This window comes from Cavia porcellus, unplaced genomic scaffold (genome assembly GCF_034190915.1).
Source record: "Cavia porcellus strain 051 isolate PalLab524CR breed Dunkin Hartley unplaced genomic scaffold, mCavPor4.1 scaffold_29, whole genome shotgun sequence".
Taxonomy (NCBI): Eukaryota; Metazoa; Chordata; class Mammalia; order Rodentia; family Caviidae; genus Cavia; species Cavia porcellus.
The window spans coordinates 5,214,388-5,241,147 of NW_026947512.1; the positions used below are offsets into that span (position 1 = coordinate 5,214,388).

Consider the following 26,760-nt stretch of genomic DNA (forward strand, 5'->3'; position numbering starts at 1 on the left):
TGAGCACTTCTCGTGGGTGCTTTATGTTCTGCGATGTGCCCATGGACGCTGAGCACTTCTCGTGGGTGCTTTATGTTCTGCGATGTGCCCATGGACGCTGAGCACTTCTCGTGGGTGCTTTATGTTCTGCGATGTGCCCATGGACGCTGAGCACTTCTCGTGGGTGCTTTATGTTCTGTGATGTGCCCATGGACGCTGAGCACTTCTCGTGGGTGCTTTATGTTCTGCGATGTGCCCATGGACGCTGAGCACTTCTCGTGGGTACTTTATGTTCTGCGATGTGCCCATGGACGCTGAGCACTTCTCGTGGGTACTTTATGTTCTGCGATGTGCCCATGGACGCTGAGCACTTCTCGTGGGTACTTTATGTTCTGCGATGTGCCCATGGACGCTGAGCACTTCTCGTGGGTACTTTATGTTCTGCGATGTGCCCATGGACGCTGAGCACTTCTCGTGGGTACTTTATGTTCTGCGATGTGCCCATGGACGCTGAGCACTTCTCGTGGGTGCTTTATGTTCTGCGATGTGCCCATGGACGCTGAGCACTTCTCGTGGGTGCTTTATGTTCTGCGATGTGCCCATGGACGCTGAGCACTTCTCGTGGGTGCTTTATGTTCTGCGATGTGCCCATGGACGCTGAGCACTTCTCGTGGGTGCTTTATGTTCTGTGATGTGCCCATGGACGCTGAGCACTTCTCGTGGGTACTTTATGTTCTGTGATGTGCCCATGGACGCTGAGCACTTCTCGTGGGTACTTTATGTTCTGTGATGTGCCCATGGACGCTGAGCACTTCTCGTGGGTGCTTTATGTTCTGTGATGTGCCCATGGACGCTGAGCACTTCTCGTGGGTGCTTTATGTTCTGCGATGTGCCCATGGACGCTGAGCACTTCTCGTGGGTGCTTTATGTTCTGCGATGTGCCCATGGACGCTGAGCACTTCTCGTGGGTGCTTTATGTTCTGCGATGTGCCCATGGACGCTGAGCACTTCTCGTGGGTGCTTTATGTTCTGCGATGTGCCCATGGACGCTGAGCACTTCTCGTGGGTACTTTATGTTCTGCGATGTGCCCATGGACGCTGAGCACTTCTCGTGGGTGCTTTATGTTCTGTGATGTGCCCATGGACGCTGAGCACTTCTCGTGGGTGCTTTATGTTCTGTGATGTGCCCATGGACGCTGAGCACTTCTCGTGGGTGCTTTATGTTCTGCGATGTGCCCATGGACGCTGAGCACTTCTCGTGGGTACTTTATGTTCTGTGATGTGCCCATGGACGCTGAGCACTTCTCGTGGGTACTTTATGTTCTGCGATGTGCCCATGGACGCTGAGCACTTCTCGTGGGTACTTTATGTTCTGCGATGTGCCCATGGACGCTGAGCACTTCTCGTGGGTACTTTATGTTCTGCGATGTGCCCATGGACGCTGAGCACTTCTCGTGGGTACTTTATGTTCTGCGATGTGCCCATGGACGCTGAGCACTTCTCGTGGGTGCTTTATGTTCTGCGATGTGCCCATGGACGCTGAGCACTTCTCGTGGGTGCTTTATGTTCTGCGATGTGCCCATGGACGCTGAGCACTTCTCGTGGGTGCTTTATGTTCTGTGATGTGCCCATGGACGCTGAGCACTTCTCGTGGGTGCTTTATGTTCTGTGATGTGCCCATGGACGCTGAGCACTTCTCGTGGGTACTTTATGTTCTGTGATGTGCCCATGGACGCTGAGCACTTCTCGTGGGTACTTTATGTTCTGTGATGTGCCCATGGACGCTGAGCACTTCTCGTGGGTGCTTTATGTTCTGCGATGTGCCCATGGACGCTGAGCACTTCTCGTGGGTGCTTTATGTTCTGCGATGTGCCCATGGACGCTGAGCACTTCTCGTGGGTGCTTTATGTTCTGCGATGTGCCCATGGACGCTGAGCACTTCTCGTGGGTGCTTTATGTTCTGTGATGTGCCCATGGACGCTGAGCACTTCTCGTGGGTGCTTATTTCACAATTTTATTTCAGCCTGAGAAGTTGTACAGGCTAAAACTCAGCACATTCACACACACACACACACACACAGCATGAACCACACCCGAAGCCCGGATGCTATCACTGTTAGGGAGTGAGCAGCCCAGTGTCTCCCTCAAGACATCTCACCATCTGGAATCCTGCCCTTCTGGCTCCTTCCTTAGGTCTAAACCTAGTAAACCCTCTGAGAGTCTGCCCTCCTGCTTTTCTCTGCCGCCTTCCTACTTGCTTGTCTCCTGGGACTAATTAACATTTACAATTAGTTTTACTTATTTGCTTGTTCCCTTGGTTTTTATTCTTTCCAACTGTCTCCCTCTGAAAGTGCATGGCCTCCATTTGTGTTGTTCACCTGTGTCCTCAGCACCAGCACAACACCTAGTAAGGGGCAGGTACCTCACAAATTTGTTGATTAATCAATGAATCCCCAAACTCTATGGAGTGAAAAGGATGGGCCTTCCAGATTATTTCCAAGTATAAGTCATGGCTCTGTTGAAAGGGAACCTCTGTCTGGGTAGAAATGCCTTATAGATGGAGTGCGTTGTCCTAGGGCTACCCTCACACCCAGAGATCGGGGTTGGTACAAGCATATGCCCAATGGGGTAATGGTCCTGCCACAGGACTATTCAGTCTCCATAGTGTCTTACTGCTAGGAGAGCTAAGGTCTATCTGTCCTTGTGAGGTCCCATTGGAAACAGGGTCCTAGCAGATGCCCCTCCTTTGGTTATGAAGGAAGGGATGGAGAGGGGAGAAGGACAGAGGAAGCAGAAAAGGCCAAGGAGAAAGGAGAAGGGCCACTCAGAGCCCCAAGGGGCAGGGCTGCCCTCTGCTGTCTTGTGTCCCAGAACTCCCTGTTCTTGGGAGGCAATCACAGAACTACCCACTCTCCCAAAGAGGGAGGGCACCAGGCCCCAGCCATCACTCATGTCCTCCGCTGGGCTCCAGAGGGTGTTTGCAGCCTTACTAGTGACAGATCACAGGAAGAAGAATATCACATACAAGAGTTTTCCAAAATTAAAGCAGGGAATAGGGCCTTGGGGAAGGCTGCCTGGATAATTAAAGCATTAATTCAGGCTCGGGTTTGCCTGAGAGTAGCAGGCTCCTGAAAACACCACTAAATTTCCCCCAATAAACACTAGTGGTTCCAAGGCAGTCTCCTGGGCAGCACATGGGGTCATAAAGGAACCCCCTCCATCCCAACTCCTAACTGGCTGCCCTCAGTGTCAATCCAAGAAGCTGAGGTTCTTCAACTAAAATTCCTCTCTCAGAAGGTAGGGCTGGCTGAAGTCTGAAACATGACACAGCTGTTAGCAAATAGGAGTGGAGATTTGAATTCAGATTTCCAATGTTTTTCCACTGTACATTTCTTAAAACCTCATCTGTAACGCTCTGCACATAGGCACAAGCAAGCACGCATGCACAAGAATGCGCACACACACACACACACAAACACACACACACATATTCCTGTGTGCTTTCTACACAGGCCTCAGCCTCTCTGTTTCTCCCCACCTCTATGCCCTGCTCAGCACCCCACCACCTCTAATTGTACCTTCCTTGGGGTCTCATTTCCAGACCGCTCTCCTCTTGGGTCCTCCAGTGCTAGCAGTTTCCACACAACACAGATTTCCCTGAATGCCAGCCCCCGTCTGTGATGCAAACTTGTCTCTCCTGGCCTTCCCTCCAAGGCTGCAACCTGTGAGGCTTCTTTCAGAAGTCCACTGCCCAAGCCCAGCACACAACAAAAGTCCTGGCACTGCTGGCTCATCGATAGTCAGGGCTTCCAGTGATCCTGTGTCTCCATCCCCACTCAAATACAGGGCATATATGCCACCAAGGGTCAATTTTGTTTCACAAAGTGACACTTCTCAACATAGTCTCTCAGTCCCATAACAGCAAGCAGCCTGTCTAAGCCTACTTTCTCCCCATGTGTCCTCAAAACCCCCCAAATTTGCAGCTGGCTGAGCAAACCTGTGACCACATGTGAACTGTTCTGCTGTCCCTGCTCAGAAGGAGCATGGCAGCTGATAACAGGGAGTTCTGTGCTGTCATGGATTCTAGTCCTGCCTGGCTCACAACCTTGCTGTATCCCACTGCTGTCCTTTCCCTGTCAGTTCTGTAGCTGCTAAGGCTGTTCCCTAAAGCCCTACTGCCCGGATGTTTTTCCCCCCTGGACTTTTTAAAATCTGAAGCAAACACTCATGGCTCCATGCAGAGCAGGTAAAAGTAGGATGTGTCTGTAGGTCTGGAGCACAGAGTAGGAGGAAGAGAACTAACCCCATTCCTGGAAACCTGCCTTGCATTTCCCAGGAGACAGCATGCAAGGAAATAGTAGAAAGCAGAAAGCCTGCAGAGGCAACACACACACACACACACACACACACACACACACACACACACACACCTCTTTGAGACAGATGATCTTAAGAAATGGGGCTGAGTTGATTGTTATAACTATAAACACTAATTATTCACTTTAGAATCCATAGCTTTGGTGGATGATTAGCATCTGGAGCAAGTGGCCCTACTCATTCCCTGCCACAGGCCAACCCTCACAAACATAAGTATTAAGTACTAAGGACCAGATGGTGGCAACACAAAGGAGTGACCCAGCAGAAAGTGGTCCTGTCTGAACAGTGACCAGTGTTACCTAAGGTCACCCAAGCAGGTGAGGAAACACAGCTCTTTTCTCTCCCGGTCCAGGTGACCTTGGGCAGCCCTCCCCAAGGTTCCCTTGTGTGCTGCCCAGCAGCCACCTCTAGACAGTTCCCTAAGGCAGCTTTTGTGTAGCCTCAGTAATTAATGCCCATTCAAAGTGCCTTTTATGCCTTCAGCTGGGACATTGTCATTTCTTGATAAGAAAAGGAAAATATTTATCATGTTAAAGCACTTCTAACTAGAAACATGACAGAGCGCAATACCCAAAAAATCCCTTAGGGTTTTAGAGGGTTGGCCTCAACCTCATCCAGGAGGTTGAGATCTGCTTGTTGTCACCAGCTGACACCCTAGAGAGCTGACACAATCATTAACCCCAGCTGTAACTAGAACAGTAATGTGAATTGAGGCCTTGAGTCACTACAGACCCAGAATCCCTGCAGGGGTAGAATCAGTATCCAGACAAGTAGGGGGTCCTCTTGCCAGACCACCCCTGAATCTGTGGGTCTTTAGTTTGCGGTTGCAGATAGAAGGAGGGGTTTAGAAGCTCTTTGAATCACAGCCTTCTAGAGTAGGAGCTATGTCTACCTTACGATGCTCAAACAAGCTGTGCACTGACTCATGGGCAAAAAGCCAAGGAGCTATCTTGAGGATAAAAGAAAAGAAAAGAAAAGGCAAAGAAGGGAAGGCATATTTTATTCTTCCCCTTTTCATTTTATATCTTATTTATCTTGGGAAGATACCCAGGACTTTCTGGCTGCATGAGTGGTCATACTAAAGTATGAGAAAATGAGAAATAGTCCTAAAGGAAATCAGGTTAGGGCTCAATAACCTGTAGTACCAACCTGTTGTGTGCTTTATTGCTGTGATCCTGATGAATATAAAGAAACTGGTGATCATTCATCAAAATGAGGGCAGAAAGGATCTGAGTCCAAAAATATGGGGTAGTAAATATTTCCTTGTTGCTAACTGTAGGAGAATGCTACTCAAAGCTGTGCCCCTCTTGATTAATGTGACACTCACTTAGTAAACATTTACTGTGTACCTTCTAGGTATAAGGCTCTGATCTCAGCAAGTCTGTACAGGACCATAGTCAAGGGCAGGACACAGTGCTCGATGTTTGCTTCCACAGACTTCCATATGTGCCAGGCTTTGGCCCAAGAAGAAGGAGTCAGCAGCCACTCTCAGGATGTAAGAGGCAGCCAGTGGAAGTCCGGCATCAGCTTTCTCTCTGTGTCTGGCCAAGTGATCTAGAATTCCCCTTCATGAAAGAATGAGCATCCAAGAACTTTTAGTTAAAAGATAACGAAGTAAAGATATTCACTCACACTTCAGATTAGCTGACTCCTTTTATGGAGGGTCTGGAAGCAATAGAATCCTGACCAAAGATTTGCAAAGAAGGCTTCAGGAAAATCTGTAGGAAATGCACAATCAGGGAAATCTTGGACCTACAGATGTTGCCCACCTGTGACAGAGCAAAGACAGGGTTTCAAAATCAACGCAGGCTGATTTCTTGGGTGGTCCTCCACCTTCTGCTGGAGGCCACCCAGAAGCAAAAAACCAGACAAAGATCCTTTACCTTCTACAGTTAACATCCAAATGGGGACACAGACAATATAGAGAAGTTTTCAGGACAGTGAAAATGCTGTTTTAGATGGCACCAAGGACTAAGGAAGAGAAAATAAAACAGGGATACACTGGCCTAAACTTTTGGGAAGGATGACCAAGGGGAATCTTCCAAAGGAAACAACTTTTAAATAAAGTTATGAAGAGTGATGGAATGAACTATGGAGCTATCTGAGGAAGTGCATTACAGAGAGAAGAGCTAGTTGCAGGTGCCCTGGGGGTGACACTCAGTGCCTTCGATGACCATGCATGGCCTCACCACTCCTCCAATCCTTATGTGCCTTTAAGCTCTTGTCAGAGAGGGTCTGTTTTGGGCAACTCCCACCTAAAATGTCAAATGGACTTTTTATCAGGAACACTTTGTCTTGTGTAAGAGAGGAAACCAGAACTGATCACAGCTGGAGGAGGCAAAGCTTTCCCTCAGTACCTGATGTCCTTTATCCTGACCCCCTCTCCTCCTTCCATCAGAAAACTTTTGGTTAGAAGGTAGACCTATGCTCAGACATGTCTGGGAAACTTCAGAAAGTTCTCTGACCTTCCTGGGTCTCACTTCTGCCTGTAACTTGAAGGTGTTGAGTAACTCCTTGCTAAAATCTCTTCTCTCAGTGAGCCCCAATTTCTATTGATCAGCCTGTCCTTGCCAGTGTGCATGTTTGTGATGCTTCCCACCCACTAGATGACATTCTGACAGTGGCCCTGGAGTTACCCAACCAGATGATCACTGGAGGCTCTGTCACTGCCCGATTGTGGGGAGTTATTTGAGGGCTGCAGCTTCTTCAGTGGCCAACTTATGTTGCAGGCACAGCCCATGGACCACTGACTCCATGTGCAGTTACTATGCTTGATTCATTGGGTCAATTTGAGAAACTTAGAAGTTTAATGAAGTCACTCATCGTGGGGCCAAGATCCTCACTTTATAAATATCCTAAGCTTATGCAAAAAGAGGGCATGGACATGATATGAGTGCTGCACTCACCCTAGGGTGGGTAGCTTGCTTAAAATATAAGGGAGGAAAAGAGATCACTTGCCCCCTTTTTGCTCTTCTTAGAGCCTGCTGATGTGGACTGAAACCTTCACAAACTGTGCGTTAAATAAACCTTTCTTCCTTAATTTTGGGTGTTGGATATTATGTTTCAGCAATGAGAAAAAAGTAGCTAAGACAGAATTTGGTACCAGAGAAATGGGGTCATTGCTGTGACTATACTGATCATGTGGTTCAAGAGCCTTTGAGAATGGCTTTTGGGAAGAGATTTGAAAGGCTTGAAGATGTCACCTGAAAGAGTAGATCCAGATTGCCTTAAATTGTTCAAGAGAGCTGGTCAGAGCTCAGAAGATCAAAAGGCTGATAGAAATCCTGCCTTGTCCTGCCAGGACCAGGCTCAGGAGGTTTCTGCTTGGCTCTTAACCTCCAGACAGTGTATGTTATGGCTTGGTAAAAAGTTTGTCTGCATTTTGCTCATGCCCAGAGACTTTGCCTGAGACTGAGATTAAGGATAGTGGACTAATTAATCAGAAGAAATTTCATGACAGTTGAATGTTGAGGCTGTGGCATGGTTATTGTTGTGAGCTTTTAGCCAGATTTATGTTACAAATCAAGAGCAAAGAGCCCAACAAGATGATTTAAAATGTTGTGAATTTGGCTAGAAGGAAAGTTCCAGTAAAGCTGTGGACTGTACTGCAAAAATAGAGCAGAAGGAATCTTGACTGCTGAGAAGGAACAGAAGAATACAAATGATGACCTGAGGGCATCACAAGAAGGATCAAGTCTCCACCTTTCACAGCCTCAAAACTGCAAAGGTGAAACACTTTACTTTGAAGAGAAAGCTACAGAACACCATGTTCCAGAATGACAGCGACATAGAAAATTTGTTCTTCAGAGTTGGATTCAGAGTGCCCAGAGATCCAGATACTTGACCCCTACATCGAAGAGAGAGGGAAGCCTGGCTACTGCTCCATCCGGCAATAGACCTTAGCATCATCCACATGGTATTAGTTTTAGGTGCATGTGTACTGCAAGAGTCGTGGGGTGAAGAAGGTTTCCACCCTGATTTCAGAAGGAAGCATGCCCCTAAGAAGGCGATATGTAAAGCTATGAGGGGGTGCAATGCAGACCCCAGAAGTTTGGAAAGCTAAAAACGTGGATCATTTAAGGAAAACTGCAAAAAGGGAGCAAAGTGAGCCTAAGAGAGAAGCCATGGGAGCTACTACCACAGGAAGTACTGTAGAGGTGGAGCCACCTAAGCCCTTTGGAGTTCACATCTTGCCACAGATTGCCTCAGATGCTGCACAACTTAATGTTGTTTGAATTTGCTTTGTATCCCAATTCTTTGTATTTCCCCGTTTGTAACATTTGGAATGAAAATGTTTGTTTTGTGCCATTGAATGTTGGAAATGTTTAACTTTCTTTTAATTTATACAAGGGCTCACAGCTAAGTTTGCCATACATCTTGGAGGAGACTTGGGACTTGGACTTTTCAGGAATGCTGAAACTGTTAGGACTTTGATAACTCTTGCAGATAGACTAATGCCTTTTGCGTAAACAGATGTACATAAATCTTTGGGGATCCAGGGATGGAATGTTATGGTTCTAATGTAATATAACGTTGACAGACTTAATACTGGTTCTTGAGAATTGTTAAGCCTGTGTCATAATGTTTAAGCTGTGAGATGATAAGTATGTCTATGCATTTGGAAACCAGTTTAAAGAAATACCTCTGGTTGCCAAGGTGACAAGGGGTGGATTGTTATGACTGATTCATTGTGTCAACTTAAGAAGTTTAGAAGCTTGACTAAGTAACTCAGCAGGGGCCAGGGTCCTCATTTTGTAAAAATCCTCAGTCTGTGCAAGAAGAGGGCATCGAGATGATAGGAGTCAGCAGAGTCAGTAGCTTGCTTATAATATAAAGGAGTAAAAGAGGCTTGCTCACCCCCATTTTTCTCTTGTTGGTTTTGCTGTCTTCCACCACCTTGAAGAGTTGTCCCTTGGCCATCACCACTCTGCCTTAGAGCCAGCTGATATTGGCCAAAATCTTCACAAACTGTGAGCTCAATAAAACTTTTCTCCTTTAATTTTGAGTGTTGGGTATTTTTGTCTCATCAATGAAAGAAAAGTTACTGAGACAGTAGCCAAACAATACAGTGAGGAAAAATTAAGCCATCACATGTGTGACTATCCTCCATCATCCAGTGTTTCCTAGTATAGAGGCTGACCTGACTTTAACTCAAATGTTAATCTAAACCATCAGCACTTCAAGGTAATCACCAACAATCTGCATAGCAGGTGACAACCCGCTGTGCCTTACAATGCCTCTCTGGCTCCACTTTCCAAGGAGTTTGAATGGGGATGATTGTGCAAATTGAGAAGGCCCAGGGAGCAGCATACTGTTGGGCTGCTGCCAGACCCGCTCACACTATCTTTAATTCCAGGGTCAGACTGTGTTCACTTTTTTCTGACAGGTTCACGATTCAGTTTATCAGACCTAAACTATCACCTCCTCAGAAACTTCCTTGGTCTATGGATGCTGGGTAGTGGTGGAGCAAGGCCATGGTATGATGGTGAGAATGATCACAGACATGGTTAAATTCCATGGTTAATTTCCACTAACTCAGTCAGTGCAAACCACAGGGGCCACTATGGGTCCTGACAACAGATTTTTTTAAAAAGCTTTAGAATTTTCAGGAAACATCAGCCCAGAATCCTTACCTAATGAAAGAAATCCTTTATGTGCTTTGGGCTGCTCCTATTCTACTAATGGCTCTTACAGGATTCATACCACATGGAGATAAGTGGTGGTCTGTTATACATAGTATAATTCATCTGGCTTTACCAAATGCAGTCCTGGGATCAACAGTATTTCCAACCACTCAAACTGAGGTTTTCCCTAATTGGTTCATTTTGTCCATAAAGGTAGCAGGACGGCTGCTCTACTCTTCCCTCAAACTGCTTTCTTAGTGAACTTCCAAGACCTTCAGGAAGAAAAGCATCTGCACTCTCAGAAGAATTTAGGCGACATCAATGAGCTCCCCATACCCCACCCCTTCAGGATCTCCCTTGGATCTCAGCTCTTCATGATCCTGGTGAAAGTACCAATTCCAATTGTTCCTTACATCTACCTCAGGGTCTTTACACTTGCTCTTCCTTCTGCCTAGAATGCTCTTCCCCAAGATCTTGGCATAGTCAGCTCTCTCTAGTGGTTCAAGACACAGTTAAGCATCATCTCCTTGGAAAGTTCCGTGCCCACCAAGTTTGGAAGAGAGTCTCACATCTCCCTCTTTCATATGCCCTTGTGTTGTTTTCTTCATGACACTCTTCACTATGATAAAACATCTAATTTATTTTTCTAATTACTTTCTTATTGTTTATTTCCTCCCACCTCCCTGCTCTCAAGGACTTTTTTCGTTCATCTTTGTATCGTCAGCACCTGGAACTATGTCTGACATGGATTTAGCATCCAACAAAAGCTATTGGATTGGTGGATAAATAAATTAATCTCCAAGGAAGATGTCCAGGTAACTAGTCTAGTGGGGAAGAAAGCAGAATAAAGAGTGGCAATGACTTCTAAGAACAATTGAAGAAGAATAATTAAAACAAAAAGGAGGGAACTAAAGCTCCTCAGTGCTTTAAAGCTTCTAAAGTGCTTTAGACACTACGACTTAACACAGGTAGAAGTACCTGTGTTTTGGTACCTAATAGCCAACATTCCTCTCTGTCCCTTCTCTCTGTAAATCTTCCCAACTTATAGTAATCACTATTCTATGTCCAGGTCAACTTTTTTAGCTTCCACAAATGAAACAGAGCACATGGTCTTTGCCTTTCTGTGTATGGTCTATTTCAGTTAATCTAACATCCTTCACTTCCATCCATTATGCTGCAGATGATAGGCTCTCCTTCTTGATGGTTGGATAGCATTTCACTGTGTATATATGCCACATTTTCAGCATCCATTCATCCGTCAGTGGGCATCTATGTTCATTCCCCATCTTGACTGTTGTGATTAGTGCCACAATGGATGTGCATAAATTCTTTTGATATGTTGATTTCCTTTCCTTTGGCTATGTACCCAGAAATGGAATGGCTAAATGAACAAGAAGAGAGGAGCGTAAGGAGTCGGAAATTCTAATTACTCTAATTTGATCAGTACAGACTATATTCATGTGTTGAATCTATACACCATAAATACACAATTATTATGTTAATAAAAATAAATAAATAAATACATAAATAAAAATAATGACGTAAGAGACTGAAACTCTGCCCGTAGCCAGGACTGGGCATTTCACTTTGTCACATACAAGAGAAGGCTTTGATGTGCTAGAGGGATAGATGCCTTCCAGACGGGCTGGGCCCATGGAAAATGTTCCCTGTCAGGCAGGGAACACTGAGCCTCCTTCAGAGCACAAGTCAACCCCTACTGAAACCGGAAGCTAGGTGGGATTGCCTTGAATCCTTGTATAGAGGCAAAGGAAGGTGGGAGAGTTTCATTACTCTCTCCGAGAAATCAAGGCAGCAATATAAAATAATTTGAGCTGTCAACTCATCAACCCAGACTCTGGCAGTGACAAACTCACCCACATTCTGCCTCAGTAAACATTCAGAGAGCAGTAGAAGGCAGCAGCAGACCTCTAGGTATTTCAGCTAGGCTGCAGGATGTGCTCCATACAGTTTGAAGTTCACTCCGTAGCAGACCCAGAGCTGCAAGTGTGGAACTAGGGAAGAAGAAGACTAGAATGGAGAAAAACTCTAAAATCAGAGATAAAAAGGTCTTCCTGGAGTAGGTAGGAATATGGGCTGCCAGGAGGAAAGAGAAAAAATTTTAAGACCTTGGACTGTGGTGGACTGGGAGTTCTTTTCTAGTCCATCCTTACTGTGTGATCTCAAGTAAGTGTCTTAGGTTGCATTAGTGACAACTACTTCCTCTCCAAGTAGACACCACACATACATATACAAATCTTTGTCAACCTCAGGGTTATTGGATCTAGTGAAATCATGTGTATAAAGGATTTTTGTAGAAGGATAATAAAGAGCCTCACACATTACTCAGAAACCAAAGCCAAATGGAAAATCACTGGCTGAGTTTGATGTAAATGGCAGTGTTTAAGGGACTTTATCTTTAAAGACCCTTGTACCACTCCAGGCCTTGAGAGTACAAAAGCAGCAGTGACTCTGTTTCCAAAAGCATAAGGAGATCCCTGGTAGCTAAAAAAGCATGGTTCCTTACAGTAAGAGATGAAAACAACACTGAAACATAGGAATAAATTTAATAAGAAATATGCAAGATGTATTAAGACACTTTTAACTTAAAAATGATTTAAAGAAACAAAACAAGAACTTGAACAACTGGAAAATCCTACCATTTTCATGGATAAAAAGTATTCCAAAGCTGATTATAAACCGAATGTATAAAATTACCAATACATTTTGGGAGGAGGATATAAAAATTTAAAGTTTTTTAGAACAATAAATAGATAATAAAATCCAGGAAAATTCTGAAAAATAAATACACAAAAGGTGACCAGCTCTACTAAATGTTAAAGCAACTAGAAAATTGTATTATTTAAAACACACATTTTTGGCATATGAACAGGAAAAGAATCAAAGCAATGGAATAGAAAATTCTGAAATAGATCTATAGATCTAGAAGAAATATTGAACTTCAGGTCAGTGAGGAAAACATGAATAGTTTAATAAATGAAATTGGGACAAGTGAGTAGATGTGGAAAAAAATAGGATCTTTTCCTCGAGTCTTATATCAAAACAAATTATCAATGAATAAAAAATCTAAATGTAAAAACTAAAACTGTGACAGAGCGAGAAGTAAAAAGGAAAAGTGTAAATTTTGTACTTGTGAAGGCTTTTGTAAGCGTAGTATAAAACCAAAACAGTAATCAAAGGACTGTCACATTCAACGGTACAAAAATGCAAAAATTGTCATGAAAACACAAACAACCCCAAAAGAAGTCTGTGAATTAATTTGAGAAAACATTTTCTGCCTTTGTACCAGAAAGAGCTAATTTTCTTAGTATACAAAGATTTTCTACAAATTAATAAGAAAATGCACAAAAGATATAAACAAAGAATTCACAGGGAAGGAAATATAAATGACTCTTAATGTTTGAAAACATGTGTGGTCTCACAATAAGAGAAATTCACATTACAATTAAGAGATACCATTTTTCATCTCTTAGTCAAGGGCTAAAAAGTGTTGTAATACAATGTTGGCAAGAATACAAGGAACCTGGTATTATGCCAATAAATGAATAAATCATACAACTTCCACGGAAGGTAATTTGCGACTGTGTTATAAAATTTTAAAATCATTCACTGGTTCTACAATTCTACTTCCTTAACATTTTTTACTTCACATGTATTTTCACAGATTCAAATGACATTTATATGCTTATTAATTAAAGCATTAATATAACAGCAAAATACTTTTGACCATGTGTCCCTTTCATTGTGCACATTTATATCAAGATATCATGTTGCATTCCTTAAATATATGACATAAAAATCTTAAGAAAATGAAGAAAAAATTTTAAAACTACTTCCCACTTAAAAAAGAAAAAAAAAAAAATATATATATATATATATATATATTCAGAGAAACAAGCCAGATATTAAATAGCATTGTATGATTCCACTTATAGGAAGTACCTATAAGGTCAAACTCATTAATACAGAAAGTGGAATTATGACTGGGTGGCCTGGGAGAAGGACAGAAGGAAGAGAAATTACTTTCTAATGGGTAGAATCAGACTTTGAGAAGATGAAAACGTACTGAAAAAAGATTTTAATTACACAAGGTAAATGTATTTAAAGCCATTAAGCTGTATATGTAACACGGATATCACAGTCAATTTTATGTTATATGTATTTTTGCCACAATAAAAATAAAGAGAACAACATAAATTGCAAGCAGTATACAAAGATGAGTGTGAATTTTAGTGTTGACCCCTCCAGGGTTTGAATCCTTCACAGTGTTTAATAGCTCCATCGTCTCCGATGAGATACTTACTATTTCCAAGCCTGTTTATTCATTATTTCAATGATAATAGTAACACTGCACTTAATTGTTTTAAAGTATACATAGGGCTTAGAGTAGTGCTCACCACAACATGAATGCTTGATAAGTCATGGTTCATTATTTACTGTCATCCCCAACAAACACCTATCAAGCACCGGCTATGCCAGTCTGCTATGCCACAAAGCTGGGAACACAGAAGTGAAGTGGAGGGATCCTTCAAGACACTCATCGCTTAGTAAATGCGACCGTAATTATTTCTAGCTTCAGTCAAGTCCTCACTTTAGGATCAAGTATTGAAACAGTCCTGACAGAAGTATCCTGAAGATACAGAGGACTAGGGTGTAACTCAGCGGTAGAGCATTGGGCTGGCATGTGCCAGGCTCTGAGGTTCGTCTCTAACAGCAGCAGCCGGAGGAGGAGGAGAGGGGGAAGAAGAACAAGAAGAGGAAGGGGAAGGGGGGAGTAAAGACAGAAGACAACAGGAAAAGGAGGAGAGACAGAAGGGTGAGAATGAGGACCAGGGGACAGAGAAGATGAAGAATCACAGCAGCAGCAAAAAGAAGGAAGGAGGGGAGGAGGAGAAAGAAGAGGAGCCGCAGCAGGAAACTTAATTCGACTGAAGTCTGCAATGTTTCCTAGTGCATAGGCCTGTTTGGAGATAGGAAGTGCGGCACTCTGAACGACTGCTCCAGGGATGCTGCAGAGGAAAGGGGGCTGGACTCGGTGCTCTCCAACAGCTCCGTATGGCTCACCAAGTCTAATAACAGAAGGGAGGGCGAGGACTGGACCTGAGCGGCCTGCTGGGGAAAGACCCCTGGGTGGCAGCTTTGTAGATGCCTCTGCTTCATGACATCATCCACATTTCCCCCAGCAGGGACATGCGTGTCCATATGTCAGGTGTGGATTCTAATTCAAAATGACAGATACAATTTTCACATAGATGAATGGAGAGGAACCAAGGCCGGATCATCCCTGGATGATAGATAGAAAGTAAAAAGGCCCAAAGGAGAGACCACCTGTACTTTTTTCTGGACCAATGCAAGTTTTAGCTCCAGGATGTACAAGTGAAGACAAGGAAGAACACATCCCCAGGGTCGCCTGTGAATCTAAGGAAGATTCCCCCATCCCAGATCCCAGCTAGCCCAGCTACCCCGAGGTGTCTGAGAGATTATTTTTTAAGGAAATGGAAAACAGTTTTCTTTCTTGGAAAGAGGGGGCTGATAATGCATTGCACAGAGACAGAGACGATAGAACAAACCATTCAGTTGTAAAACACCATCTTCAGCTACAGGCCCAGGCAGGGCAGAGGACAAGGAAGGGGCAAGAGATGTTCCCTGTGTAGGTTCTCAGGAGAAAGCCAGTGTGGCTTCTCTTTGCTGGAGATCCTGAGGTCTTTCCTAGAGTATAATGATCAGGAAACAGTCATGTGATCAGGAAAGGCCTCCCTGATAGTAACATTTGAGCAAAGATCTCAAGGTGGTGATTGAGGGACAAGCCATGCAGGTGTCTAGGGAAGACCAGGACATACAGAAGGAAAAACAAGGCCAAAGAGCTGGAGGAAAAATGTCCCCAGGATACTTAAAGCACAATAAGGAGGCTGTGTGATGGCAGCAGAGGAATGGGGGAGCTGCTGGACACAAGTCAGAGACGGGCAGGATGCAGAAAGGTTCACACTTTACAGGGCTTTTGGGCCCCCTCAATGATTTTGACTTCACTCAGTGATAGATGGGAAGCACTCACAGGTCAGCGGATGTGTACTGCGAGCTGCCTTACAGATTTTAAGGGGCCCATGGGTTGCTTGGCTGAAAATGCACCCCAGACAAGGTAGTATGACCACCTGTTTTAGTTAGGTGTAGAGTCAGGCAACAATCCAGGAGAGGGATGGTGGTAATGTGAACCAGACTGGTGCAGCGGAGATAGTGAGAAATGGATGTATCCTGAAGACATAACCCACAAGATTTTCTCACAGATATATGTGGGAAGAAGAACAAACAAACAAACTCAGAAGGTTATGAATGATGCTAAGGCTTTTGGCCTGAGCTATTAGAAAGATGGAGTTGTTACAACTGAAGTAGGTAGACGGAATAAGCAGGTTTTATGGGGAAGAACAACTCATGACCAGACAAGTGAAATGTGACATGTCTCTCACACACCCGCAGAGAAATAACTTGTGGGCAAGTGGATGGACACATGTCGTGGGCAGGGAGAAGGTCAGTGACAGATATATGTTTAGACGTCCTCTGTCCACAGGTGGTGTTTAAAGTCAGAGGCCTACATGAATGGCTGTGGACAAAAGAAAAAAACGAAGGCAGAGGATTGAGGCCTGAAGTGGCCAGAGCTCACAGGCTGGCTAATAAAAAAAAATGGCAGCATCCAAGAAGTTACCAATGGGGTAGAAAAAATATCAGGAAAGGGTGGAATATTCCAGAAGCCAGATGAATAAAGCATTTCAGGGAGAAGGCAATAGTTAGTCATATCAATTACTGATAGATCAAGAATCTCACGATGAGAACTGAAGTTGACCAACAAGCTGAGCAACAAGAAGGTCCCTGATGACTTTAGAAAGAACGATTGTAGTGGAATGCGGGAATCATCCTCAATGAGGGGTCAGAAAGAATGAAAGTAGTTAAATAATGCAAGGCAATGTTCTCTACATAATGTATTCTAACTAGTAAATAAGGAAGGCACAACAAGATTTTAATAGCTGCTTTTTGTAAGTCTAAAATGAAATAGTCTAGGAAGAGATCAACAAACTAAGGGCCTTGGACTACATCTGGTCTACTTACCTCTATTAATAAAGTTTTGGTGGAACTCATCCATTCCTGTCACTTATGTGCTAGCTGTGCCCGCTTCCTAGCTACAACAGCAGCACTGAGCAGTTGAAACAGAGACCCCATGGGCCACAAATTAAAGTATTTACTGTCTAGCCCTTTACAGAAAAGTTTTGCCAACCCCTGTGTGGATCCTCGGCAGCTGTGAGCGTGTCAAGAAGAGAAACAAGCAGATACCATGGGCCTTTGTTCCACCCCCAAGAATGTCACCTTGCAAAATAATAAGAAGTCAAACCTGACTCAGATGGACTTAAGTATCGAGTTATAGGGAACTGAAATGTGCTGCAATACAATAGGGATGCAATCAGCAAAATTCAGAATGTAGGGAAATGACCAAAAAGGTGATCATGGGTCAAAACCCTAAACTATAAGACCCAAAACAAAGTGGAGAAGGGAATCCACAGATTCAGACAAACCTTTAAGACAAATATATTGTGTAAAGCTTATTTGGATTCTGATTCAAACAAACCAACTGCAGAAAAAACATCACATGACTAGGGAAATTTAAACACCAACTAGATATTTGAGGATATTAAGAAATTATTGTTAACTTGGGGGAATATAATTGTCATGTTTTTAACCATTATCTTAAAAATTGATACTTAAATATTTACAGATAGAATATATTATAGTTGGGACTTGCTTCAAAATAATTCGGTGGGGAGGTAAACAAGAAAGTTTAGGTGAAAACAATTAGCCACGCACTGGTAATTACTGAAGCTAGGAAGTGGGTATGTGAGGTTCATTGTGCTAGTCTCTCTCCTTTAGTACATGTTTGAAATTTTCCACAATAACAAGTGAATTTGAAAAAATTAACCAAGAGAGACAAGGTAGAATGGGAGTGTGGGGCGCAAAGGAGCCGCGGGAACCAGAGGACACTGGTTCTCAGAAGCAGTGATGGATGTGGACTCCGGGAGACAACAACTAATTCCGGGAGGGAGTGAGAGCAGAGAGAAGAAAGAGCAGTGGGGAAGGAGAGTGAATGTGAGACCCTTGAGGAGAAGCCCCTTCCGCAGACTGTCTCATGATTCATCGTGCAAGAAGCTGGGAGACTATGCCATCCCCCTCAGCTCACCCTCGCTGTCTTCCTGGGGGCCACTTCCTGCAGGCCTTCTCACAACATCCAGACCTAAAGCTGAGAAAGGGATCCCCTCCCCTGTGGTGCAGGAGGTGGTCTCAGAAACAACCAGTTTGCACCCTGAGGATGAGAACACTGCTTCCTACACGGTGCCTGTTCCACCCAGTGTTTTACCCAGAGCAAGTTCCAGGCCTGTCTCTCCACCAGCGCTTGTCTGCTGACTCAGGCTAGTCTTCTTGTGGTGGACTTATGATATGTACACTCCCTCTCAGGTGACCCACCAAGGACCCAGGTAGGGTGTCCTTTGGCAGGCTTTGGGTTCTGATGTTACCGAGGCTTTGGGACATGCATTTTACCAGTTGGAGACCTTAGCTTCCCTCAGATTCTTAAAAATTTCTCTTGGGCTGGGGATTTAGTTCAGCAGCATAAGCACCTACCTGGCAAGTATGTGGTCATGAGTTCAATCTCCAGTACCCAAAAAAAAAAAAAAAAAAAAATCTCTAACTACAAAGGTTAAGAACCACTATACTTGAAGTATAATAGTTTTTGGACATACTAGATTTAGGGTAAGTCTGGGGGATAATTTTATCTGTTACAGCCCCTCAAATATCAATACGTGCTCTATATCCCCAAAACTAGAAAATTGTTTCTGAATCACCCAAAACAAAAATTAAAATTCGTCAGTGGCAGGCTGGTAGCAGCACAAATCTCAAACATCCTCTACCATTAGAAGCCAAATAAAACAGCAAACGTATGAGGAGCTATTTCCCAAGTAACAGCTGACATTATACACACTTTACAAATCCTACAGTTTACAAAGTAAATTATTTCATTGCATTCCATATTTTGACTTTGAGAATTGTGTCATGAAAACTTTAAAAAGGAGAGAAAATCCATGAAATGGGGTGGGTGCAAATGGGTTTTTAAACATCTTTGTGTAAGTGTCTTTCTGGCTGAGTACACTACAGATTCGCCTCCCCCAAACCCTCACACATTAGCGTCCCACCTCCTACCACAGCCACACCCAAGGGTGTGAGATCCAAGGCCCTCTGCACCGTCTGCTTCTCATGAATATTTCATATATTCATATAATCAATTTCTCCTGGGCTAGAGGCTCTGAGGTGCCATAGAACATCACATCGAGAAAGTGAGCAATGCCCAGCCAGAGGTCCACCTGCCACTCTGTCTTCCCCTGCCCAGAGGAGCCCTGCACCCACTCCTGTTCTCAGACCAGCACTGACCCTCTCTAGCTAATATGGTAGATTAGTTACACCCATTCAATCTTTACATAAGCTGTAAGAGGCAAACACTGTCCCTACATGGAGGCTCCGGGAAATAAGTCACCCAGAGCAGCTGGTCAGTACTACCTTTGGGGACTGGGTGCTCAGCATGCACCAGGTACCCGGTCTGAGGCAGTGGTGTGAGGAGTGTGCAGAGAGCAACAGTGCTGAGTTCTGGCACAACTGTCTCCCACAGGAGCTCAGCGTCAGTTCTGAGATCAGCGTCAGTTCCTCGGGAGTCAAGGACTGGGATCCAGAAGAATGGATTCCCATTCTCCTCAACTCCCTTTCATTCCCTAAGACCTATAATCCTTCATCCAACAGTGACTAAACCACTGCTATGAGCCAGATTTGGGGACACAGCAGTGAGCAATACAGAATCCCATTCCTCAAAGAAGGTTCACCCTGGAAAACTCAAACATTGCACTAACAAAACAAAACAAAAAACAAAACCTGGGGTGAGGTCAGGTGCATGCCCTTGTCCAGTCGCCAAGGAGACCCTGTGCACTGCTGCCAACAACCCCGGCAGAGAAGCTGAGGTCAACATCAAATGTGAAATATTTAAACTATCTCCACAATGCAGACAATTAAATGTGTCATTGTGGGTGATGATGCTGCTGGTAAAATAGGTCTCCTGATATCGTATACAACAAGTAAATCTCCATCTGAATATGTACCTTTTTGACAACTATGCAGTCACAGTTATGATTGGTTTTTTTAATACTGCAGGGCAAGAAGATTAAGACAGATTACGATGACTGAGTTATCCACAAACAGATGTATTTCTAGTCTGTTTCGCAGTGGTCTCTCCATCCTCATTTGAAAATGTGAAAGAAAAGTGGGTGCTGAGATAACTCACCACTGTCCAAAGACTCCTTTCTTGCTTGTTGGAACCCGAGTTGATCTCAGAGATGACCCCTCTACTATTGAGAAACTTGCCAAGAACAGACAGAAACCTGTCACTCCAGAGACTGCTGAAAAGCTAGCCCGCGATCTGGAGGCTGCCAGGTATGTGGGGTGCTCTATGTTCACCAGAAAGGCCTGAAGAATGTGTTTGGGCAGCAATATTGGCTGCCCTGGAGCCTGCAGAACCAAAGGAGAGCCGCAGGTGTGCGCGGCTGTGAACGTCTCTCCAGATCCCTTCCTGCACAGCTGGGGTTGGCACCACACTAAAAGCAATGTTCAAATCAAACTAAAGATTAAAAAGTAAAATTCGTTTCTGCAATAATGACAAGTGCCCTGCACCCACCCACACGTACTTGTGTGAGACCAGGCCAGTAGGTAAGCCTCCCACTCCTGCCAGTACTAGTTAATTTTTGACGAATTGCAATTCTCAGAAAAGTGATCAGTATTGGTTTTTGGTTGGTTATTTCAAAAAACTGTTGTTGTTGTTGTTGTTGTTGTTGTTGTTGTTGTTGTTGTTTAAAGTAAGGCATGCCATTAGAGAAATGCAAATTAAAACCACACTGAGATTCCATTTCACTCCTGAAAGAATGGCCAGGATCAAGAAAACTACCAACAACAAATGCTGGAGAGGCTGTGGGGAAAAAGGAACTGTCCTGCACTCTTGGTGGGAATGCAGACTGGTGCAGCCATTGTGGAGGTCAGTCTGGAGATTTCTCAAAAAGCTGGGATTGGAAGTCTCATTTGTTCCAGCTATTCCACTTCTAGGCATATTCCCAGAAGAACTAAAAACATCACACCACAGTGATATATGTGTACCCATGTTTATAGCAGCACAATTTGTAATAGCCAGATCTTGGAAAAAACATAAGTGTCCATCAACTGAGGTATGGATAAAAAAGTTGTGGTATTTTTACAATGGAGTACTACTCAGCTATAAAGAATGATCACATTGAGATATTTATAAATAAATGGATGCAGCTTGAGACCATACTCATAAGTGAAATAAATCAAACTCGCATGTATAAATACTGAATAGTTTCCCTAGTGTAAGAAATGGTAAGAATACACAAAAGTATGTGGTAATCATGATTCCCCATTATATGGCTTTGAAGCCTTATAATGTTTTATTCATTAGTTGGAATGCTTTTACTACAGGTTGTTTGATTTTATTGTCTGTGAGGGTATGAACAGCTATTTTGAAGAAAACAAGATATTATAATAGCTAGTACTGATTTAATATCATCTTGTTTTGAAGTCCCACCAAGCTTTTGTTCTTCTGTCTCCATTGGTTTTATCATGTCTTATCTTATTGGGTTTTATTATGTGTGATAGTATAAACAAAATTTTTTATGGACAAGGAGATAATATAGTAACCATTGTTCGTTTTCTGTTAGTTGGGTCTGAATACCCTGTAATACTTTCATTCTCTTGAATGGTTTTACACTGTCTTGTTATGTTTGATACTATAGTATACGAAGTTGTACTCAAATATTTCAAGGAAAGAGACACTATGATAGCTACTCTTATGTTGGGTTGTCTTGTGGTGAAACACTGTGTTGCTTAAATTGTTCTGTTCTGACCTGTTTTGTTATGTCCTCTTTTATCTTAATCTTTTTTTAAAATAAAAATAAAAATAAAAAGTAAAGCATGCTTGTGTTACTCTGACAAACTGATTTGAACTGTTGAAGCTGCTCCCGGTTCCACTTGAGATGGGAAGTCTTAGTATGGTTTTTTCCTTTCTTTTTTAGGGGGAGGGAAAATGTCTGTAGGGGGGTATTTTTAGTTTTGTTTTCTAAAATTCATTAACCAGTTGTCAGCCCTTAGGGGAAGAGGACGGATTGATCCCACATTCTACTCTCTAGATCTAGTTTAGAAAAACGTGTTCCCACCTGGTGCTCTTAGGAAGGAGTACAGTAAATGCCTCATTTAATAACATATTCCTTTTTGAAAGTTGCCTTTTTTCTCTCTCCACCCTTGAGTAGATCCAGTATGTGATGAAACTCATGAAAGTGGGTGGAAACCATCTTGCTCCTCCTCTTTTCTGGGATGCACTCTATGTATGACTGTGACTTTCTTGGAAATTTGTTTGCCACTTACTGATTTTCTTTTTTAAGGTAATTTTGACTTCTTTCACTGAAAAATGAAGAAAAGTATTGAAATATACCAAATGGATTGAGTTTGTAATTTTAAAAAATTTTTCCTGTTAGCCATTGTCTTATATGCTTAGCCTAGATTTGCAATTCAGTAGAGTTGGGTGTTCCTAGATTCCAGCAGAAGACCTGACACAGAGGAAATTTGAGGGGCGGTGCTACAAGACAGATGCCTTTGGGATAATTGGCATCCTCTTTCAGGGCGTGAGGATGCAGGCCTGCTTCATTAAGAAGCCATAGGTGGGCGGGGTGAGGAGAACACTTCCCAACATGGGGACAGTAGGGGAATCCCCTTACTCCTGTTTTACATATGAGGAACCTTATAGCAACTGGTTGAGGCTCTGTAGTGGAATAAAAATCATGCAAGGAGTCTTACAAATACCCAGTAAGTGTGAATAGAAACTTCATCAGCTTATTTTTGTTGCAGTTTCTAGTTTTTAAGAATGTTTAGTTAATTTTCCCACCATTCCAATATCCTAATTCTTGTAGATTTCATTAGTGCTGAACCAATGCTCTCTGTCTCAATCGTTGTATATGTCTTCCTTTCAGATGTGTTAAACAAACAAAACCTTTCCAAAAAAACCCTGGGGACTACTGTAAGCATGGTAGAATGCGAAAAGAAAGGCCAATAGGAGGACCTAAACCACATGGGCTGATGATAGCTGTCTGTGAAGTAAATGACGTTACTGAAGAAATAACATTCAAGTTGAGAATTAAACACTGCAAAAGCACTACCAGATGAATGGGAAATCAGAGATTAGAAGAGTTGGGAGCCGGACAGCATATGCAAAGGCCCTGTAATGTGAAAGAGGTTGGCATATTTTGAAAGCTTGCAAAAGAGTTGGGAAGTTGTGAGTGACAGAGAGAGGGGAGTAGGTTCAAGGTGAAGATCGACACTGTTTTATGCACAAGGCACAAAGCCCAAGAAGAAGATCTTGGATTTCAAGCTGAGGAGTGGCATGGTCCTATTTCACGTCAAGATAGTACAGGCTACCAAGTGGAGCATGGGGCTGTAAAGCTAACAGGAGAGGAAGCAGAAAGAACAGTTAGAAAGTGTTTGTGATTGTCCAAATAAGAGATGATGGTAACTTGATCTAGGACGTGTAGTGGCAGTGGAGATAGAAAGAAGAGGATAAAAGTGCTGAAACATAATGCAGAGGCCCATGTCCACGATCCCAGCTACTTTGGAGGCTGAGGCAGGAGGATCTGAAGATCAAACCAATCTGAGCAACTTATCAAGGCCCTGTCTCAAAATGAAAAATAAAAAGGCCTGAGAATATAGCTCAGTGCAAGTCCCTGAATTCAACCCCTAGTATCATGCAAAGGAAGAAGAGGAATAATACTAAAGCATAAAATTGACAGGCTTTCCTGATGGATTGTGTAAGGGTGTGCAGAGGTGTAGTCCGTAGGGAGCGGCTCAGAATGGGTGCTCCAGGCGAGGCCCATGGACCAATCCGTGGGACGGATCAGTAGTCCTGGACTATTTGTTGTAGGAAGCTGCTACTCATCTCTACTAAGAAAGCTGGAAAAGAAGCAGATCTGTAGGTAAGGTCAAGAATTCAATTTGAATATGTTAAGTTTGAGATGCCTCTGAGATCCCAAACAGCAACACTTAAAAACCCATAGGTTTGAAGCTTAAAAGAGAGGTCTAAGCTGCAAGAAAAATTTTGGGGAGTTGTGACAAACAGTAATGTTCTTGTAGTGACCAAGAAAATGTGCCTAGCAGACCTCCAGTTATGGCCAGGAGCCCCAGCTGCCTGAGTCTGAATTCATTACCATATTTACTCATAGCAGGGATAGGAAAGCAGGCCCACTTCTGGGAGACAGGGGATTCCTCTGGCAGTCAACTTGGCTCAAGGGCTTCCTGGCAGCTTTACTGAGCACTGTTAGGTTGAACAGGAGTCTGAGACCTTTGCGCCCAGTCTGTTTTCCCTCTCTGTCATTCAGGATCAAATTTGCATGATGACTAAGTGGTTCTTCCAACCTTTCCTGACTCCCTCTCTATTACCTCTCCTCGGTGTTTCCTCTAGTAAAATCCTCATCTTGGTGTATTCTTAGAGAGCCCAAGTCAGTGAAGCCCCCGTGTACTCATCTCCCTGCATCCAGGCTGTGGGCAGTCTCTTCTCATACTGAGGCTGAGCTTGGTCATGTGACTTGCATTAGCCAATAGAACAAGAGCACATATGACGTAAGTGGAGGGTTGAAAGGGCTTACACATTGGGTCTGTGTGTGTGTGTGTGTGTGCGCGTGTGCGCGCGCACTTGTGTTTATAATACAAATGTCTCATCACCAAATTATATGATATCAAATTATGAATATGCTAGCATTAAGAAGCAAGGTCAATGGGAAGTTATTAAGTTATGAGAGTGAAGCCCTCAAAACTAGGCCATCCAATTGCACTCAAGCCATCCCAGGACAGGAAAATCACCAACCAACTCACAGAACTGAGAAAAATACTATATTTGTTGTTTTACACTTCCACGTACTCAGATGATTATGCAGCAAAAGCTAAGGACAGGAGTCTGGAGTTTGAACACGGTATTCTAAGCCATGGGAAAGAGTTTATCTTATAGGAGACTTGAACTTCCTGTCCTTGCTTGCCTAACCCACAGCTTTTCTGAAGGCTCCTGAAATTAGCCAGAAGCCTTTCTGCTAATTTGTTCAGTACTTACTACATCACAGACAACATAAAGAGGGGCATAGACATACGGTGATAATTAAAACACAATTTTACCCTAAAGGGAAAAAATAGGGGTGTCAGAAAAAAATTTCTCCTTAATAAAGAAACTAAGGGATTTTCTTTAGGTTAAAAATTGTTGAATACATGTTGGCTAGAATTCTTCCACTTCCGCCTCATGGTCTTCCCCTTCTTTTCTCTCTTTCTCTTTCCCCAACCCCTCCCTCAGTTATATCAAGCCCCATTCAATCATCACTGTTTCTGAGGGGAGTTGATAGGATCCTGCTGTCACTTCACAGGCAACAAATTGTGAATCTAGTTCCCCAGCTGCAGGAAAGATGGTGCAACCAAGAAAGAGAAAATTGGAACTTGCCAAAGGTTCTAGAGTGCCTTTGTTACTTGGCTAAATATTCAATAAACTTGTTAGTTATCTAATAAGGGAAAACACTGAAAAGATATTGATAAAAGATACAATCCCCATTATCAGGATCTCACATTTACACCACATCGAGTACAGTACTTAGCTGTAGGTAAGCACCAGCAACTAGGACAGAATAAAGCAAAGGAAGTGTGACTGTTGAAAGAGAATCTAGGAATCTTCCCAGAAAAGGTAGCTGCAGTTAGCCAGGCCCTTGTGGGGAAAAGCTGAGGCAGGTCATGTCAAACTAATATGAAGAGCAGGAAAAATAGGAGGAAGAGGAGTCACAAACAACTCTGATAGTTCTGGCATGGGCCATAGGATGGACAATGGTTCCATTCTCTGAGAGAGGATCAATGATAGCAGGATAAGATTTGGTCACTAATGATGGGTTAAGTTTTAGACAAGGTGATTTTGAGATACTGTGAGGTACTAACACAGTAACATCCAGTATTGAGATGGAGAGGAATCCTGGACCTGAAAAGAAAATTCTGGAATGGAAAACACATTTGTACATCAACAACATGTGGTGATGACTGAAAAAAAAGAGAAGATCTGAAATTCCCTTGAAGAGCATGAACTACAAGTGAAATGTGTCAGTCACTCAGTTCCCATCTTGGGGAGGAACCCAGACAACACCGACTGGAGGAGAAATTGCCAAGCACCCATCAGACACCACCAAGGTACCTGCTATTCCCCTCCCAGCTGTTCTCTTTTCTCAGTAGTCTACTATAAACAGCCAGGAAAATAATTCCACTGAGATGTGAATGATTAATAACAGATGTCTCCAGAAATATTTTCAGTTTAATTAGTGGTCTAAGCTTCCCAATAACTCTGACTTTGAAGCCAAGACTTGAGTTAAATCTAGACTCCAGCATTTACTAAAATGTGAGTCTGGTAGCCTTTGTGCTCACCTATTAAACAGGAATAACCTCTACTCAAAGAGGTATAAAATATATCACGCTGTGGCACATAGCAGGTGCTCAACACTTATGTTCTTCCTCCACACTTCTAACCATGGTTTTCACACTTCATGCACATCAGACTTATTTAAAGGTGATCCACTCCTACATTTCTAATTCATAATGTCTGGGATGGGCAGAGATATTC

General features: G+C 43.3%; 1 protein-coding gene and 1 pseudogene across 3 annotated transcripts in view; one reads left to right on the top strand and one right to left on the bottom strand.

Annotated features, from left to right (window-relative positions):
- Cacna1e (calcium voltage-gated channel subunit alpha1 E) overlaps nt 1-26,760 on the bottom strand; it is a 479,237-nt gene that overhangs the window by 445,507 nt on the left and 6,970 nt on the right. The gene's annotated exons all lie outside the window — the stretch shown is intronic.
- Nucleotides 20,077-20,623, top strand: LOC100712855 (cell division control protein 42 homolog; annotated as a pseudogene).